At 33.6% G+C, this 7,655-nt stretch overlaps 1 long non-coding RNA gene across 1 annotated transcript in view; it reads right to left on the reverse strand.

Moving 5' to 3' along the window:
* Positions 1 to 5,565, reverse strand: part of LOC147842525 (uncharacterized) — a 6,633-nt gene extending 1,068 nt beyond the window's left edge. Inside the window, exons 1-3 of the long non-coding RNA XR_015497442.1 lie at positions 2,454 to 5,565; positions 198 to 2,129; positions 1 to 150 (exon numbers count right to left, since the gene is read on the reverse strand). The exon at positions 1 to 150 is cut by the window's left edge and continues 1,068 nt beyond it. This is a non-coding gene — a long non-coding RNA (uncharacterized LOC147842525). The remainder of the gene's footprint in view (positions 151 to 197; positions 2,130 to 2,453) is intronic.
* Between the last annotated feature and the right edge of the window lie 2,090 nt (positions 5,566 to 7,655).

The following is a 7,655-nucleotide window of genomic DNA, read 5'->3' on the forward strand; positions in this document are numbered from 1 at the left end:
AGTTTTGTGCTCAAAGCACCTGCTGACTGCCTGGAGCTCAGACGTGTGCATATGCTGCAGTGCATGCCAGAGTGTGTGTGTGGTCACGTGATGTGCGTTTTCAGCGGTATAGAGTGGATTGAGATCTTTTCAGAAATGCTAGATGAAACCCTAGTGTGGACGTGGATCTTTTTTGTTCTAGAATGCCGTTTTATAACTAAGAGGTATTAGTGTTAACTGGGCCTGAGTATGTGTTTTTCGCAAGAGAGTTGCTGCTGCGATTGGGGACGGGCAAGGATCGCGATGCTGGCTCAGCATTGTGATGTCTATCGGCGATGATAGATGATGCCATCGTCCAATGCAACCCTACTAGACAAAAGGAAAGTGTTTAATCGCATTCTCTCCTCGAGTCGTACCGCCCCCAAACACATGTGAACATTTTAATTGGCTGTGCCTTGCCTTGCTGTCATGTGAGAGGCTGTATTCAGATGTAAAAGCGCCAAAACTGCACAGGGGAACTTCCTGTTCAATAATAAGTGACACACACAAAAAAGGATGTCGGCAGCAAAAAACGGTGGACAAAGAAACTTTTTTTTTTAATGAAAAGTGTAAGTCACTTAAACGCAAGTTCGCTACTAAATGAGTCTATCATGATAATGTCGTTAATGCTTGTGTCTTTTCCCTGCTTTAACGAACCGTCTATCGTTATAGCAGGCGGATATACTCTGCTTAATTCACCCTGGAGTGTTGGATTCGCCCATCCTCACCAATGTCAAGAGCAAACCTATGCCCTTGGATGACAGTACAGATTCAGAATATTTGACCAGATATTTTTTTACAAGATACTAGTATTCTGATTAAAGTGACATTTAAAGGCTTAACTAGGTTAATTAGGTAAGTTAGGATAAGGAAAATCATTGTACAATGATGGTTTGTTCTGTAGATCTATATGCTCTGTTTATCAAAAAATATACTGCTTAACGGGGCTAATAATATTGAATAAAAATAAAAAAACTGCCTTTATTCTAGCCGAAATAAAACAAATAAGACTTTCTTGAGGAGAAAAAATATTATGAGAAATACTGTGAAAATTTCCTTGCTCTCTTAAACATCATTTGGGAAATATTTTACAGAAATTGACAGAAGGGTGAATAGTTTTATCTTCAACTGTACTGATATACTGATACAGATATGTATGTACAGTCGTTTAGTGATGTGGTGCATTAAAAAAAATACTATTACAGTGCTGAGAATTTAATGAGAAGTAAACCATCTGGATGTGTTACAGTAATGAGCATTAGATCGAATCATTATCATGAAGATGGTCTTAAAATAGGCCTCAATTTTTCATGCAAAATAGTTTAATTCAGTCTTTCAGATTTAGGACTGAATGGGTTTTTTCAGGAGATTCAGTGCATTAGTTCAGGCTTCGTGATCTGGATAAATGTCTTCAGGACAGACGGCGAGTGTTTTTGACCTTCACAGACGTCTTCAGGCTTGTTTTTTTTTTTTTTTCACACATCAAGTGGACGAATACGGATGATACTGCCATAATCTCAGATGATGATGATGATGTTATGACAGAAAACTCTCTTTCCTTCAGTGTTGCCATACAGTTATGTTCGCCGAGAGCCAAGATTTGGTCTCATGGAAGGCCACATTGTGCCATACGTATATGAGCACGTTGTTATGAGTCCTGTATGAAGCACTCAAGTCTCCACATTTAAAGGATTGGTTAACTTTTGGATTTAAAGTTATCTGATAATTTACTCACACCCTTGTCATACAAGAAGTTCATTTCTTTTATCTTCAGTATAAATGATCTTTTTTGTTGATTTTGAGGAAAAAGCACTGAAGTTCACAGAATAGAGGGGCATCAAGTGTGCGTTGTAAAAAAAAAAATAAAAATAAAATAAGAATAATTAAAAAAAAAAAGCAGGGTTTCACATTATTCATTCCTGTTCCCCCAACATGAATCCTTTAAGTTAGTGGTTCTTAAAGTGGGGGTCGGGACCCTCCGAGGGGGCGTGGGTCAATGAAGGGGGGTCCGCCTGGTGATTTCCAAAAATCTATTTATTTTTATGAAACCATAAGAATTACTATATTTTATCCATAACCTACTGAAGAGAAAAAATAGTCGTTTATAGTTACTATGTATTATATAGTTACTATAGTAGCTTATACTTATAGCAGGCGGATATACTCTGCTTAATTCACCCTGGAGTGTTGGATTCGCCCATCCTCACCAATGTCAAGAGCAAACCTATGCCCTTGGATGACAGTACAGATTCAGAATATTTGACTAGATATTTTCCAAGATACTAGCATTCTGATTAAAGTGACATTTAAAGGCTTAACTAGGTTAATTAGGTAAGTTAGGATAAGGAAAATCATTGTACAATGATGGTTTGTTCTGTAGATCTATATGTTCTGTTTATCAAAAAATATACTGCTTAACAGGGCAGTATAGTTACTATGTATTATATAGTTACTATAGTAGCTTATACTTACTAGTTTTATTGAATTGCAACCTCTGGGGTAATTACATTATATTAAAGACAGCAATAGCAGCAGATTGACTTTATAACACCAAGTTAAACTTTCTGGCACATGTACAGCACTGACATGCATAAAAAAAATTAAACGAAGAATAGACTTGGTGTGTGTGTGTGTGCGATTGCATGCAACGTTGCTGTTTTTATAACCACCTCGGAAGATATTAGGGGTTGGGAGTCACTGGCATTGGTATTTTGGGGGTCGCGGGCTAAAAAGTTTGGAAACCCCTGCATTAAGTTAACATAAATTTAAGACGATTAAACATTAAACAACTAAATTTCCCTAAATAATCCTCAGAATTGTGTATTAGCTCATTTTGAATATGTACTTTGCACAAGCAGCAAAAATCTTTCGGTCTTGTGGCCGTTCGGATTGTGTGCCAATTGCCAAAAACTCAATAAAATCACGAAAAAACTGTTTTCATGTCTGCAAAACACACTGACTTTTGAGTCCGCAACACAATAAATTAATTTCTTATCTATTGAGTAATGAATATGGTATATGTCAAATGTTGTTCCCATGCTGATAAACCAATTTTAATTGTTTCCAATTTATACAATTACTTATACAGCATTGATGTTGTAATGTCATTAAAATAAAATCAGTTAAATAGACTTTGGCATTCATTTAGTTGCTGAAGCGTAAAACGTGACTAACAGCCGTTTACTCGTACACGCCCTTCAGAATCGGCAAGCTAGCGCAGAAGCTCCATTGAATATACTGGGGTAAAATAAATGCTCATATCATAAAGACATGGCGGAGGAAAATGTAATTTAATGCAGTGTTTCTTGTACAATCTGAAACCCCCTTTATATCGGATATCACTCAGGCAGTGGAGATCACAGATTTTTAAAGAAAACAGACCTTAAACGCACTGATTTTGCAATGGGTTATATGTCGAGCTAGTGTTCCCATACTGATAAACTTCCGATGACCTGTTATTGTGAGTTTTTTTTTTCCATTTTACCCGGTTCCTTTTACATCATCGATGTTGTAATGTCATTAAAATGCACTCCCTTAAACAGACTTTGGCATTCAATTAGTTGCTCAAGCATAAAACGAGACAAAAAGCCATTTACTCGCACGCGCCCGTCAGAATCGGCAGGCTAGCGCAGAAGCTCCATTGAATATACTGGGGTAAAATAAATGCTCATCTTATAAAGATATGGTGGGGAAAATGTAGTTTAATGAGGTGCTTCTTATACAATCTGAGACCCACTTTAAATCGGATATCACTCAGCCAGTGGAGATCGCTGATTGTAAAGAAAACAGACCTTAAACGCACTGAATTTTGCAATGGCAAAGTTCACTGGAAGCGCTTAACACAGGTTACTGGCAAATTAAAAGTCCTATTAGCATACTTCGGCATATACCCCATAGTTGAACTATGGTGGGAAACACGGATGGATAAACGACAAACAAAAGAACAAGGAACGCAGTCAAAAATAACACTTGCAACTATATATTTCTGTGTAACACCCAAACGCAAATTAAAACGCCAATCAACTCGGTTCTCTCGCTCTCTCGCTCCACGCCTGGATCACTCCAGCACAGTTGCTGCATCCCATTTCGCATACTTGTACTGCGCCCTAAAAGTTAGTACTTTTTTGTGAAGGAAAAGTTTACACTTTTGAGTTTGCAACAGAAGAGCATGCAAGCTTTAGGACAAACTACTTCCTCTTTAACAGATCGTTGTGTTGCTTAGTTATGCCCTCTGTCAATCATCCACACACCATCCACATTTCTGTCGTATTTAATTTCTTACCTTTTTGGAAAAGCAGCAGCAGGTTAATCTCCCATTCATGAGTCTTTCATGCTGAGAAATCTCCTCAGGTCTTTGGGTAATTCTGCATTCAGACGTTCAGACATCCAAATGTGTCTTTATATAAGTTATTAATTATTGTTTCAGATGAAATACAACACAGATAATGCCATTTAAATATGTTCCAGTTGGCTAGATATTGACTAACAGTCATTTAAACATCTTTACCGAAGCCTCTCTACTTAACGGTTGGTCTCGCGCGTCCATCATGTTTGTAGTTTATTTACACTTTTCACATACGTTTGTAGTTCTAATCGAATTCATGCGCAATGTATTGTGGGCAATATCAGCGGTTAGAATATGGACGCTTCTACACTTACATTTTTTATGGCATCCTCTTTTCACCATACTATAGTTTGGAACATACTAGTTCTATTTTCAAATACTATTTAGGACGGATAGTATGCGGATTGGGATGCAGCAGTTGTCTGTGTAATTAGGGCGGGGCCTATGCTAATGTAAAGAGAGAGACACACACAAACACACCTGCGGACGCAAATGATTATTTACATAAAGGAGAAAAAAGTACATCTCAGAGCTAGTGCCAGACTAGGTTTTGAGGCTAAGATGTACTTTTATAAAAGAAATTAGATAAGAAATAAATACAGGCCACAACTGAACATGGAGGATGGTCTTCAAAGTTAAATGACTAATAGACTTGGGCTTATTGGTATGTGTGTGCCGTTTGTATATTTATAACCACCTCAGAGGATAATGGGGCTCGCGAGTCATTGGCATTGTTGTTTTGGGGGTCGAGAGCTTGGGAGTTTGGGAAGCCCTGCACTAGGTCAGACTCTTATACATTGTCTTGGATCATTTACAACTGAATTTGCAAGTTCAGACTGCGATTTGGGGAAAATCCTGCATGTTTTCCCTGTTAAACCTAGAATACTTTTTAACTGAAGGATTAAATGAACTTCTTGGCTGAAAAGGGGGGAATAAATTGAGGATTTGTTCATTCATGCACAGTTGCAGAAGCAGCTCCACTGCTAATAAGAAATGTCATGTGTTTTTATATGTGGAAAGGAGATCGGATCTTCATGTATTTTAGCCAAAAAAGCTGAAACAGATTATTGGGTTCGTTCCTAAATGGACAGATTTCTTAAATCTGCTTGTGGCTTTACTGAATAGAGTCTTGATGGCAGATGCAAAGCCTCTGCTTTCCTGTATATGATCTTCTATTGACGTTCTGTAGTCGTGAATCTCACAAAAACATCACAATTCAAACGGAAATGCAGCCATTTTTAGACATAGTTTTGCATGCATTATTGTTAATCTAAATGGTAACACATCTTCAATAAGATTGTATTAGTTAATGTTAGTTAATACAACACTTGTACAGCATTTAATAATCATAGTTCAACATTTAACCAATGCATTATTAACATCTAAATTCCTGCTTGATAACATTAGGTAATGCATCGTGAGTTAAACTACAAATAAATAACTTTTTTTATTAACTGATGTTCACAAACATGAACAAGTACTGTAGTAAATGTATTGCTCACTGTTTGTTGTTCATGTTAATAAAAATACAGTTAGTCAATGTTGATGTTAATTCATGGTGCATTAACTAATGTTAACAAGGATGCATTTGTATTTTAATAATGCATTAGTAAATGTTGAACTATGAATAATGAATACGTTATTATTAGTTCATGTTTTTAAATACATTAATAACTAATGAAACCTTATTGCAAAGTGTGGCCATGTGAATATAACTATTGTAAGGTTTGTTTGCAGAGAATAAAAAATACAAATATAGTTGAATAAAACTATTTTGTTCTTTGCTTTAAAATCTAAATTTACTTTAAATAAGAGTAAATTGTAGCATCTTTCACAGAGAATTGAAAATGCATTTAAGATAACATTAATGGCTTGTTTTGTCAATAAAATAAATAGTTATATATTTTTATTTTGCAATAAAATTCTATTTTTGCATTTTTAACATCTAAATTAATTGCTAAATTAATAGTCAAAGTACTTTTAAAATGTTGGATTTTTATTGAAGCGGCTTAATACATAATGTATTTGCATTAATTCTTACAAAGGGTTATATAATCAAATTTATTTTGCATATAAATAGAATTATTTGCATTAAAAATATAAATGTGTTTCATTACCTAAAGTCAATGTTATTTACACACATTTTTTTGTTAAAAATTTTAATTAAAAATCTGTATTTATTGGATTCCTAAATCTGTAAGTTATTAAATCAAACAGTGGTAACATTTTCCATCACAATATTTTTCATGCATTTTGCTTTTATTTTTACTTTAATAAATAATGTATTTGCATTAGAATAATTGCTACGAATGGTTATATAATCAAATTTATTTTCCATAAAAATAGTGTTCTGTGCATTATTAATAATATAAATTTATTTTATCACCTAATATTAAAAACTAAATAAAATTGTCATTTATACACACTTTTGCTTAGAATTAAAAATCTGTATTCATTAGTTTCAAAAATCTGCAAGTCATTACATCAAACAGTGGTTATATTTTCTATTACAATTTTTTTATACATTTTATTTTTTATTTTTAAAGTACCTTAATACATAATGTATTTGCATTAGAATAATTGCTACAAATGGTTATATAATCAAATTTATTTTGCATAAAAAATGAATTTTGTGCATTTTATTATATAAATTAATTTCATTACCAAATGTTAAAAATCGAAATAAAATTAATGTAATTTATACACACTTTTACAAAGAATTATAAGTATAATTGCTACAAATGGTTATATAATCAAATTTATATTGCATAAAAATTTTATTCTGTGCATTAATAATAAATAAATTAATTTAATTATATAAAGTATAAAAATAATAATAAAATAAATGTTATTTACACACAATTTTTTTGCAAAGAATTAAAAATCTCTATTTATTACATTCAAAAATCTGTCATTACATCAAACAGTGGTTATATTTTCCATTACAATATTTGTCATGCATTGTAATTATCTAAGTGTGTTGCATTGTTTAAAATGCACTATATTAAATTATATTACTATAAAAATTAAATAAAATATAATAAAATAAAAACGAAAGGGCTTCATTTAATTCAGAAACATCTCATTTCTATTGATTTGCTATTCTTGAGTGATTTTGTGAGATTCACCAATAGGTTTAATAGTATTAATCGAGTAACGGCTCAACCCTGCGAGAATTCTGTTCATCGTATTTGTGCAGAGACAATACATGCACACATATATATGAAATATCAGCACATGTCCATGCAAACTGTGCTGGTTGAAGACACTTCTTTCAGCTGTGGTTATATTA

This window comes from Danio rerio, chromosome 8, assembly GCF_052040795.2.
Source record: "Danio rerio strain M-AB ecotype USA chromosome 8, GRCz13ab, whole genome shotgun sequence".
Lineage (NCBI taxonomy): Eukaryota > Metazoa > Chordata > Actinopteri > Cypriniformes > Danionidae > Danio > Danio rerio.